Here is a 12,817-nt window from a genome sequence, read left to right on the forward strand (position 1 = left end):
ACAACAAAAATCACAGATCTATGTCTCTAGCTGCTCGGGTAATCAGAGTAAGTTTAATTATACAGCTACTAATCTTGCCAATGGGTCACTGATCAGTTCGTATGAATGAAATAGTAGGCGAAGCAGGATTGGAAGAAGCAGACCACTGCTCACTCCTTTGGAGGGATTATTTCCTCCCCAGCCCCTTTCCATGATTTTTTTTCTATGTCCTGGCTACTATGTTCTGCTATGTTCTGCTACGCTGCTCTGCCTCACCATGTAACAACGCACACAGCCAAACCGGGGGGTGGGGGGTGGGGGGGGGGGGAAGGAAAGAAAGCCTCTGAAATGCTGAGTCAGCACAAATCTTTTTCTCCTTCAAGATCTCACTAAGTAGCCCAGGCTAGCCTTGAACTCGCAGTCTTCCTGCCTTGTCCTCTCAAGTTTTGGGGTTACAGGTGTGTACCACCACATTTAGCTCTTTGTTTTTATCTGGTGTTTTGTCACAGCAGTGAAAACCTGAACAATACAGAATCAGTCTTGTTCAACAATATAGGAGCTTCCAGCCTTTTGAGCATTTAAACTAGGACCACACTGAATTGAGATGTACTATAACACTCAATGAATTATTTTGAAGTCTTTGCACATCAAAAATGAACATAAAGTACATAATTAATGAATTTTATATGGATTCCGTGTTGAAGTTACAATAGTTTGGACTACATTTAGCTACATAAAATAGGATCAATAGTAATTTTATCCTGTTTCATTGTAGTTTTTAAAGTGTGAATGCTAAAAATATTTAAGTAATATATGTGACTCACATACATTGGACATTGTTGGGCTTGACAAAAAAGGAAGTTTCTTCTACCCACAAGAATAAAAAGTTCAGCTCTGCACAGCAAAATATCCTACCTGGTGCCACATTCCTCTTGGAGAGCCTCTTGTCCCCGAATCTGTTCTCATCACCTCTCAAATCCTGCATCAGTATGTGTGGTAGTAAGGTGCTCCTTGTAAACTGAGAATCTTTTCTGACCAGTGTTACCTTGCCTTCAGTCATCTGAAGGCTCCTCCTGGCTTTCTAGATCAAAGGCCAGAGTCCTCTCAACACAGCATGCTAGGCAGTTCACAGCATGGTTTCTGCTGACCTCCCTCAAATTCACCTCCAGCCTTTTGCTTCTCCAGTTTTAGGTTTATTTCTGATACTTCCGTGCCTTTGAATTTCTGGATAAGGTCTTTTATTATCCATGCATATATATATCCTACCCTCCTGAGATATACCTTACCTGGTTAATTGTTGTGCAATCCAATTTATGTGTCTCATTCACTGGGACGCTGCTATTGTTTGTATCTGGGGTAGTCCCGCAAAGGCCTATGGGTTGAAGGCCCAAAGCTTGGAAGGAGACTGAAATCTTAAAACCTGTAAGCTGTTTATTTTCTTGTTTTGTTTGTTTTTGTTTTTGTTTTTGATTGGTTTGTTTTTGATGCAGGGTATTACAATGTAGCCCAGGCTGGCCTTGAACTTGCAGCAGTTCTTCTGTCTCTGCCTCCTGAGTGCTGGTGTGAGCCACCATACCTAGCAACCTTCCTCCTGTTAAGTTGTCACCTCAGGTGTTTTGTTGAAATAAGAGGAAGCTGATAAATACAAACACCTTCTCTAAACTTCACCCTCCAACTTGAAGGACTATTCTTGGTGCCTCCTCCTAACCTCTGTATTTGCTTTAAAATGTTTTGAGTTTTTTCCCCCCCTGTGGTTTTTTGTTTGTTTTGTTTTTAGCTTGATTTCATTTTGTATGTATGAATTTTGCTTGTTTGTGTGTGTTTGTTGTTTGTTGTTTTGGCCTAGGTGTGTGTATATGCACCGTGTGTGTGTGCCTGGTACCTGCAGAGGTCCGAAGACGGCACTGAATGCACTGGAACTGGAGTTATGGGTGGCTGTAAGGCACTTTGTGGGAGTCTGAACTGAATTTAGATCCTTTGGAAGAGAAACAAATGACCTTAACCACTGAGGCATCTCTCTGGTCCCATATTTGCTTTTTAAAGGACACTTGCACATTAGTTCTTTGTTTTGCCTGCTGGTTCCCCTTGCTTGACTGTAAGTTCCTCGAGGGCAAGACACATATGCTTTACCTGTAACTCCCAGATCAAACACTGCAGGACACACAGTAAACTCTCAATAGATAATTGCTAGCAGGGGACAGAACTGACCAGGCATCACCAGTTCATCAGAGTGGTGGATCACTTAATCCTGGTGGGTGCAGAACAATGGAAACCTCCACACTGAGTCTATAGGCTGATGCAATTGAATCCCTCTTGGGTTTATTGAATTTTTTTATTTTACTTTTTTATTATGGTAGGGTCCTAGAGGTTCTAAGTGATCTTTCCTCATGGCAACAAAATTCTGACAAGCACATTCTCAGAATAATGTCAAAGATTTCCAAGAAAGGCTCTGAGACTTCAAGTGTGTGTGTGTGTGTGTGTGTGTGTGTGTGTGTGTGTAAAACTTAGTTCTCTTGCCCCTGATTAAAATGTGTTCTGTGTCCAATCATGACTCAATCACTGATGATAAAAAAACAAAACAAAACAAAACAAAACAAAACAAAAAAATGAGTATCTTTTGCTGGGGATGGGTTGAATTCTAACAGCAGAGGGAATTGGGGATGTAGCAGATTTAGCTTCACACTAAACAAATGACCAAAAGGAGAAGTAGAAAAAGCAACATCAAGATTCTCTTTCTACCACAAAAGCAAGAAAATATCCAGCGCTGCACAGCAAGAGCTCTGGGACGAGTTTGTTCCAGTGTTATCTTTTACAAGACTAGACATTTCAGGAACCATGGCTCTCAAGAGAGACACATTCTTCCAACTATGTTGACTTATTTTTTATTCTTTGCTTTGGTATTGCCAGAGACTGTAAAATAGGGTTTATTTTTTGTTATGTTTTTAGGTGTAATAGCCTTATAAATCAATTTGAAAGATACAAGTCTTCTGGAGAGATACAAAGGCCTTCTACTACTTGATAAGGCTCTGACTGCTTTCCTGACTTCCAACTTGTTTAGGGAAAGGGAGGATGATTAAACCCACTTTCTGTGAAAGTGAGCACCCTCTGTAGAGCCATGTAGTATCTACCCTCTGTGGAGCCATTAGTATCAGGGATATTTAGCTTGAAGGTGCACCATAGTAGCTCTTTGTGTATAAAGTCGCTCATACAACTTTTATTGAGTCCTTACTGTGCTCCAGGTACTGTTATGGGTACAGGAGCAGAGGAGCAAAGGAAGCTGTTGCCAGGTAGTTTACATCACAGTGAAGGAGATGGCCAAGAGATATAAATAATCTCAGGTTGGAGTATTCACCATAAGAAAAAAAGAAAGAGAAATGCGAAGAGAAGGACTGGGTGAGCAAGAGATTCTTCATTACCTTACATTTCCCTCTTTTTCTAAACATCAAAATGCTGTGCTTTTAAAAAACGATTTGTATGTGTATGTGGGAGAACTGGCATGTATGTGCATACACTGAGCATATGTGCCTAGTGCCTAAAAAGACCAGAAGAGGGCACTAGATCCCCTTGGAACTGGAGTTGCAGGTTGCTGTGAGCTGCTATGTTGGGTGCTGGGAACCGAGTCCAGGTCTTCTGCAAGAGTAGCAGATGCTCTTAAACTCTGAGCCATCATTCCAGCTCTTCATTTTTCTTTTAATATGCATATGAATGCACAATTAACAGATAATAATTGTATATATTTGTAGATTAAGTGTGATCATTTCTTTAAAAGGTTGCATGTAAGTGTGTGTGGGGGGAGTTATATGTGTGCACATGTACATGTATTTCTATATGCATGAGAGGACAGAGGTTGATGCTGGGTGTTTTCTTCAGTTGCTCCTTACCTTATTTCTTGAGACAGAGTCTTTCACTAGTTTGGCTAGGGTGGTTGACCAGTAAAGCTCCAGGAATCTGACTATCACTACCTCCTATGAGCTGGGATCACATATGCATAAGTAGTGTCAAGCTTTTTACATAGGAGCTGGGGATCTGAACTCAGTTACTTATGCTTGCACAACAATCACAGTATTAACTGAGCCATCTCCCCAGCCTTTAAATGTGATCATTTCAGCTCATGTATACAATGTGTGATGCTCTAATGCATCCATATGAAATAGTAGGAACTATTTCTTTTTTTTTTAATTTTTTATTAGGTATTTAGCTCATTTACATTTCCAATGCTATACCAAAAGTCCCCCATACCCTTATCTTACCATTTTAATGTAACTGGTAAGGATATGAAATATTTTTATGCTTTATGCTCCCTCTTCTAACTCTTATCAAATATTAACAGCTTCCTATAGCACAGCTTCCCTCTACACCTCTTACAACCCATTCACAACCTTTAGTAATTATTCTCTATTGGTTTCTACTTAAAATCAACCGTTTTAGCTCCTACATATAAGAAAGCAAGTGATTAGTTGTCTTCCTCTTCCTGGTTTACTTCACTTAGTGTACTCCACATCCATCCATTTAGCTATAAACGACAGGATTTCAGTTTTTAAAAATTGTGTGTGAGTGTGTGTGTGTGTGTGTGTGTGTACTTTTGTGGGCACGCACAGGTGTCTAGATAGGCCAGAAAAAGGCATTGGATCCCTTGAAGCTAGAATTGCATGTGTTTGTGAGATACCCATTGTGTGCTCTGGGATCTTTGTTCCAGTTCTCCCGATAGAACAACAAACAACCTTAACCATTAAGCCACCTCTTCAGTCAGTCCTAGGTTTTCTTTCTTTCTTTCTTTCTTTCTTTCTTTCTTTCTTTCTTTCTTTTTTTCTTTCTTTCTAATGCTTGAATAATACACACACACTGTAGTTTTTATTTATATACCTATTGATGAACACCCATGTTTTAAAAATTATTTATTTTTCAAAACATACAAAATAGTCATTGAGAATTAAACATAGTAAAAGAGCATAAATATTAAAAATGAATCATTAAGAAATATATTCAAAAGCCCTTACATGATACCACCTGACATAGAGAGAGTATTAAAAACACATTATTGTATCTGTGTACACTGACTAACAATCAGTTTACTTAAAAAGATTATCAGTGTTTCTAAGAGAGAAATTTTATCAGTAAGAATATTTTAAAAATTTCAAAATAGAGAAAAGTCTTTGTTAAACATTAAGAAAATGTTAATTTCAAGCACAGTGAGAAAAATTATCAATAATATTTTCATGCTTGTAGAAAATGATTTTAATATTTTCAACTGATGATATTCAACAAACCGAATAGTTATTTTAAGATATACTTCGTTGTTATGTCTCCCTTTTCATTTCTGATTTTGTTAATTTGGACACTGTCTCTGTGCCCTCTGGTTAGTCTGGCTAAGGGTTTATCTATCTTGTTAATTTTCTCACTTTGGTTTTGTTGATTCTTTGTATAGTTCTTTTTTTTTCCTATTTGGTTTGATTATTTTCCTGCTGGCTACTCCTCTTGAGTGTATTTGCTTCGTTTTGTTCTAGAGTTTTCAGGTGTGCTGTCAAGCTGCTAGTGTGTGCTATCTCCAGTTTCTTTTTGGAGGCACTCAGAGCTATGAATTTTCCTCTTAGCACTGATTTCATCATGTCTCACAAGTTTTGGTATGATGTGTCTTCATTTACATTAAATTCTAAAAAGCCTTTAATTTCTTTCTTTATTTTTTCCTTGACCAAGTTATCATTGAGTAGAGTGTTGTTCAGCTTCCATGTGTGTGTTTGCTTTCTGTTGTTTTTATTATTGAAGACCAGCCTTAGTCTGTTGTGATCTGATAGGGTGCATGGGATTATTTCAATCTTCTTGTATCTGTTGAGGTCTGTTTTGAGACCAATTATGGTCAATTTTGGAGAAGGTACTGTGAGGTGCTGAGAAGAAGTTACGTTCTTTTGTTTTAGGATGAAATGTTCTATACATATCTATATTTAGTTAGATCCATTTGGTCCATAACTTCTGTTAGTTTCACTGAGTCTCTGTTTAGTTTCTGTTTCCATGATCTGTCCATTGATGAGAATGGGGTGTTGAAGTCTCCCACTATTATTGTATGAGATGCAATGGAACACCCATATTTAACCCATTTCTTGACAACTGTGAATAGTATTGCAATAAACATAAGTGTTCAGGTAACTAATTTATATGTTAATCATATCTCCTTGATATATACCTAAGCAGTGAGATAGTCAGGTCATATGGTCAATCAATTTTCAGCTTTTTGAAAATCACCTTCCATCATCCTTCCCATAATGGTAGTAATATCTTCCACTGGAGATGAGTTACTTTAGAGGTGCCCAGCTAACTTTTGATATTGGAACATGACATTGCCCTCTACAAATGCACTGGGTCACATTCATACCTAATCTGCACAAGTGTGCTTCAGATGAACACGGCACAGGGGTAGAAAGCCCTAGCTGAAACAAAGATGACATGTTTTAGGCAATATTCATATACATTATATATATTTAAATTATATATGTACACATATATACACATATGTACTTATAACCATATATACAAATATACACAAATATATGTACATGCATATATACACACATATATATACATGTGCATATATATACATATATACACGTTTGTGTGTCTTTGTGCGTGCATGCATATGCCAGGGCAGCTGTATGGTGATCAGAGAGCAACTTTCCAGATTCAATTCTCTCCTTTCACCATCGTTCCAAGGATGCAAATCAGGCCATCAGGTTTGGTGGCAAGAGACTTTACTCAGTGGTTCTCGGCTTTTCTAATGCTGTGGCTCTTTAATACAGTGCCTCATGTTGTGGTGGCCCATAACTGTAAAATTATCATTTTGTTTTGTTTTTTGTTTTTTTGAGACAGGGTTTCTCTGTGTAGCCCTGGCTGTCCTGGAACTCACTCTGTAGACCAGGCTGGCCTCGAACTCAGAAATCCGCCTGCCTCTGCCTCCCGAGTGCTGGGATTAAAGGCATGTGCTACCACCACCCGGCCTGTATAATTATGTTTATTACTACTTTGTAACTGTAATTTTGCCACTGCAATGAATCATAATGTAAGTATTTGATATGTAGGCTATCTGATATGTGACCCTTGTGAAAGGATCATTCCATCCCGCAAACAGTCTCAACCCACAGTTTGAGAACCACTGCTTTACCTGATGAACCATCTTGCAGGCCTCCAACAAGGGCTCTTGTTGCTATTTATTTTCACATTTATTTGGTGTGTGTGTATATATTGGTATCTACGTCAACAATGCATATGCAATGTCAACAATGCAACATATTTTAATGAAAAATTGTCTCCACCTGTGCTGTTGCTTGCTCAGTTTATCACGATACTGAATAGATACCTTTTTAAAAAAGGAGCTGTCATGGTGTTCTGGTGGCATATACCTGTAATTCCAGCTCTAGGGATGTATGGGCAGGAGAATCAGGAATGCAAGACCCTTTCAAGCAAGTTTGAGGCCAGCCTGGGCTACTTAAAAACCTGTCTTCAAAAACAAACAAACAAAACCCCCAAATCCCCAAAATAAGCTGTGTTCAAGTTAGTGTATTCTGAGATCATTTGGCAAACTTTCTAAACAGTGAGTTTCTTCAGGGTGGCGCCAGGCTGAAAGTTATTTACAGTCTGCTTGGGTGGAGAGGCCGTTTGTCTTCAGAAATCTTGTGAACTTGAAGTGACCCAAGTGATGTCAGAGAACTTGGTTATGAAAGTAATTACTGGGCTGGGGACATAAGTCAGAGGTGTACTTGCTAAGATATACAAAGCCCTGAGTTTTGACTCTAAGAAATGACAAATAATAATAATAATTGGTGCACTGAATTCAAATTGATGTTAGATAAAATTATATGGGAGAACAAAGCCCGTAAGCCACCCATTTCTCATGTAAATCAATACATAGTCTATTGTTCTTCCATGAAAGATTGAGTGGCCAGAAGTTTCTCTGAGGTAGGACATTTTGAGGTTGAGTCTGAATAACAAGAGATATCACCGTTTAGAACTTCCTAAAGTGGGCCCATGTGACTTAGAGGATGTAGAGTAGACCCTTGCTTCTCAAAGTGGATTTTCTAAAACAGCCAGTAGTTTGTTCAGAAATGCAGACTCCCAGAACCTCAGATTTATTGTATTATAATCTACACTGAACAAAGTCTTCTAGGTGATTCATAAACATGGTGCTAGGCTGCTAGTACTTGGTACCTTCTGAGGTCTCCTAAAAATTCCAGAAAGGTGGGGTTATGAAATGGTGTTTTATCACTGGAGCGATAACACAGGAACATCACTGCTGTCTTTGTAGCAAATAAGCCAGGTTCTAAGAGAAGGTCGTTCATTAGTAGATATTCAAGCACTAGGATGCAAATGATTTCTTAGTCAGGCTCCTTGATTTAAGGTCCTTTAAGGAGTGACCAACTGCCCATGGTGGGATACTTTGTGACAGAGTCAGGACTTCAAGCAGGACTCTCATCCCCTCTCCTTGAACCAGCTTTTCACTTTTAATTTTCCCTCATGTGGCCAAGGCTGATATTGAGTTTGCTACATAGCTGAAGCTGCCCTTGAACTTCTGACCTTCGGGCCTTCATTTACCAAGTGCTGACATTATAGGAACACAGGAACGTGTCAATTTTTAATACTGACAAAGAGAAATTAGAGTGAGCATGGGAAAGGGTGGATAGTCGCAAGCAAAAGAGGACCTGAAAGAAAATCATCTCATAAGGATGAACTAAGAAAATATATGTGAGAACCATGTCTACTCAAAAAGCAGCACATTTCAGCTGACACCAGGAGCATTTCTTTCTTTTTTTTATTACGTATTTTCTTCAATTACATTTCCAATGCTATCCCAAAAGTCCCCCCCCCCCACTCCCCTACCCACCCATTCCCATTTTTTGGCCCTGGCATTCCCCTGTACTGGGGCATATAACGTTTGCCTGACCAATGGGCCTCTCTTTCCAGTGATGGCCGACTAGGTCATCTTTTGATACATATGCAGCTAGAGTCAAGAGCTCTGGGGTACTGGTTAGTTCATAATGTTGTTCCTCCGATAGGGTTGCAGATCTCTTTAGTTCCTTAGATACTTTCTCTAGCTCCTCCATTGGGGGCCCTGTGATCCATCCAATAGTTGACTGTGAGCATCCACTTCTGTGTTTGCTAGGCCCCAGCCTAGTCTCACAAGGGACAGCTATATCATCGTCCTTGCAACAAAGGCTTGCTAGTGTATGCAATGGTGTCATTGCTTGGAGGCTAGTTATGAGATGGATCCCTGGATATGGCAGTCTCTAGATGGACCATCCTTTTGTCTCAGCTCCAAACTTTGTCTCTGTAACTCCTTCCATGGGTGATTGTTTCCAGTTCTAAGAATGAGCAAGGTGTCCACACTTTGGTCTTCGTTCTTCTTCAGTTTCATATGTTTTACATATTGTACCTTATATCTCGCTATACTAAGTTTCTGGGTTAATATCCACTTATCAGTGAGTACATTTCATTTGAGTTCTTTTGTGATTGGGTTACCTCACTCAGGATGATGCCCTCCAGGTCAAACCATTTGCCTAGGAATTTTGTGAATTCATTCTTTTTAATAGCTGAGTAGTACTCCATTGTGTAAATGTACCACCTTTTTTGTATCCATTCCTCTGTTGAGGGACATCTGGGTTCTTTCCAGCTTCTGGCTATTATAAATAAGGCTGCTATGAACATAATGGAGCATGTGTCCTTCTTACCGGTTGGGACATCTTCTGGATATATGCCCAGGAGAGGTATTGCGGGATCCTCTGGTAGTACTATGTCCAATTTTCGGAGGAACCGCCAGACTGATTTCCAGAGTGGTTGTACAAGCTTGCAATCCCACCAACAATGGAGGAATGTTCCTCTTTCTCCACATCCTCACCAGCATCTGCTGTCACCTGAATTTTTGATCTTAGCCATTCTGACTGGTGTGAGATGGAATCTCAGGGTTGTTTTGATTTGCATTTCTCTGATGATTAGCCAGGAGCATTTCTAATAGAAAGTATTGAACGCTTCAGCCTTCCCTTCTAAACCATCTCCATTCCTTTGTATCAGCCACAGATCTCAAGAAACACTTTCCATCTGGTACCCTCTTCCTGCCCCCTCATCACAAATAGCACCAGGATGGCACTCAGGGGATTTTCCTTATCCTTCCTGTCCTTCATTATGATCTCTCCAGTCTGAAGCACCACAAGAACAAAGTAACAAGGGGCTGGTGGTGCATGCCTTTAATCCTAGCATTCCAGAGGCAGAGGCAGAGGCAGAGAGGCAGAGAGGCAGAGAGGCAGAGAGGCAGAGAGGCAGAGAGGCAGAGAGGCAGAGAGGCAGAGAGGCAGAGAGGCAGAGAGGCAGAGAGGCAGAGAGGCAGAGAGGCAGAGAGGCAGAGAGGCAGAGAGGCAGAGAGGCAGAGAGGCAGAGAGGCAGAGAGGCAGAGAGGCAGAGAGGCAGAGAGGCAGAGAGGCAGAGAGGCAGAGAGGCAGAGAGGCAGAGAGGCAGAGAGAGAGGCAGAGAGGCAGAGAGGCAGAGAGGCAGAGAGGCAGAGAGGCAGAGAGGCAGAGAGGCAGAGAGAGAGGCAGAGAGGCAGAGAGGCAGAGAGGCAGAGGCAGGCAGATCTCTGAGTTTGAGGCCAGCCTGTTTTGCAAAGTGAGTTCCAGAACAGCCAGGGATACACAGAGAAAACCAGTTTCCAAACACCAGAAAACAAAAAACAAAAGCCCAAAAAACAACCCCCCCTTCAACAAAAGAAAAATCAAACAAACAAACAAACAAACCACCACCACCACCACCACCAAAATCAAAACCAGGAAACAAAAAAATTTTTCATTGATAACCCTTAATGTTAATGGTCTCAATTTCCCATTAAAAAGACACAATTAAACAGACAAATTAAAAAACAGGATCTAGCTCTATGTCTACATACAAGAAACATTACTCACCATTAAGAATAGATAGCTCAGGGTAAAAGAATGTAAAAAGGTACTCAAAGGAAATGGACCTAAGAACCAAGAAGGTATAGCCTTTTAATATCTTATAAAATAGTCTCCAAAGCAAAGCTAAGCAGAAGAGATATAGAAAGAAACTATAGACTTGTTTAAGGAAAAATTCAAGGAGATGATATTGCAATCCTAATCATTTATGCACCAAACACAAGTGTACCCACATTCAAAAAAGAAACATTGCTACAGCTAAAACTGGATATTAACCTTACACAGTGATAGTGGATGACTTCAGTACTCTACATTTGCCAATAAACAGATCATCCAGACAAAAACTAAGCAGAGAAATGTTGGAGTTATATAATGTCACAAATCAAATGGGCCTAGCAGACATCTACAGAATATTTCACCCAAACACTAATGATTATACATTTTTCTCAGGAGCTCATGGGACTTTCTCAAAAATCGATAACATGCTAAGAAACATTATAAGTCTTAACAAATATATTTAAAAATTAAAATAACACCCTGCATCTATTTGACCATCATGGATTAAAGCTGGATATCATCAACAACAGAAACAGCCGAAATTATACAAAGTCATGGAAATCAAACACTTCACTACAGAATGAAAAATGGGTCAAAATAGAAATCCAGTTGGAAATGTCAAATATTTTTTGAATTGAATGAAAATGAAAACACAACCTACCCAAACCTATGGGACACAATGAAGGCAGTTTTATGATGCAAGATCACTGCACTAAATACCTACTTTAAAAAAATTAGAGAGTTCTCATATTTGTAATTTAGCAGCACATCTGAAATCTCTAGAGGAAGGAGGAAGCAGAAGAGGAGGAGGAGGAGAGGAAGAGGAAGAAGAAATAGTAATACCCCCCAAAGAATAGATGAAAAGGAAGAATCAAACCCAAGGCATAAAGCCATGAGCTGGAAACAAACAAAGTAATATAAAGGATCAATGAAAGAAAGAGTTGGTTCCTAACTTAGAGAAAATCAGTAAGATTGATTAAACCTTGGCCAAATTAATTAAAGTAGAAAGAGAGAAGATCTTGGGATAACTCTATCCACGAAAGTAAAATACTTGTATAATAAAAACTTTAAGGCATTGAAGGAAGAAATTGAAGAGGATACCAGATTGAACCATCTCCCATGCTCACGGATCAGTAGAATTAGTACTGTGAAAATGGCTATTCTAGCAATATCAATTCTTAATTAAAAAATAAATGAAAAATTGTTTCACATATTCTGAGTATTTTTGTGTATCCATACAAAGTTGAATTTTTTTTTATTTTCAATTTCTGTGAAGAATTGAATCCAGAATCTGATAGAAGAGAAAGTAGGGCAATAGTCTTGAACTATTTGCACAGAGGAGGCATATCTGAGTGGGACACTAGTAACACAGGCAGTAAGACCAATTATTAATGAATGGGACCTCATGAAGTGAAAAACTTCTGTATGGTCAAGGATCATATAGTTTCCATAATTTTGGCAAAGCAGCAGCCTATAGAATGGGAAAAGATCTTTGCCAAGATTATCAGATTATCAGAGAATTAGTATCTAAAATATATGAAGAAAAAAAATGAACATCAAGAAAACAAATAGTTCAGCCCAAAAGTGCAGTACAGAACTAAGCAGAGAGCTCTCAAAAGGTGAAACCCAGTGGTTGAGAAACCCTTAAAGATATGTTCAAGGGCTGGAGAGATGGCTCAGTGGTTAAGAGCACTGACTGCTCTTCCAAAGGTCCTGAGTTCAAATCCCAGCAACCACATGATGGCTCACAACCATCCCTAATGAGATCTGACACCCTCTTCTGGTGCATCTGAAGACAGCTACAGTGTACTTAGATATAATAATAAATAAAGCTAAAAAAATATGTTCAACATCCTTAG

The sequence above is a fragment of the Mus musculus genome, chromosome 7, assembly GCF_000001635.26.
Source record: "Mus musculus strain C57BL/6J chromosome 7, GRCm38.p6 C57BL/6J".
NCBI lineage: Eukaryota > Metazoa > Chordata > Mammalia > Rodentia > Muridae > Mus > Mus musculus.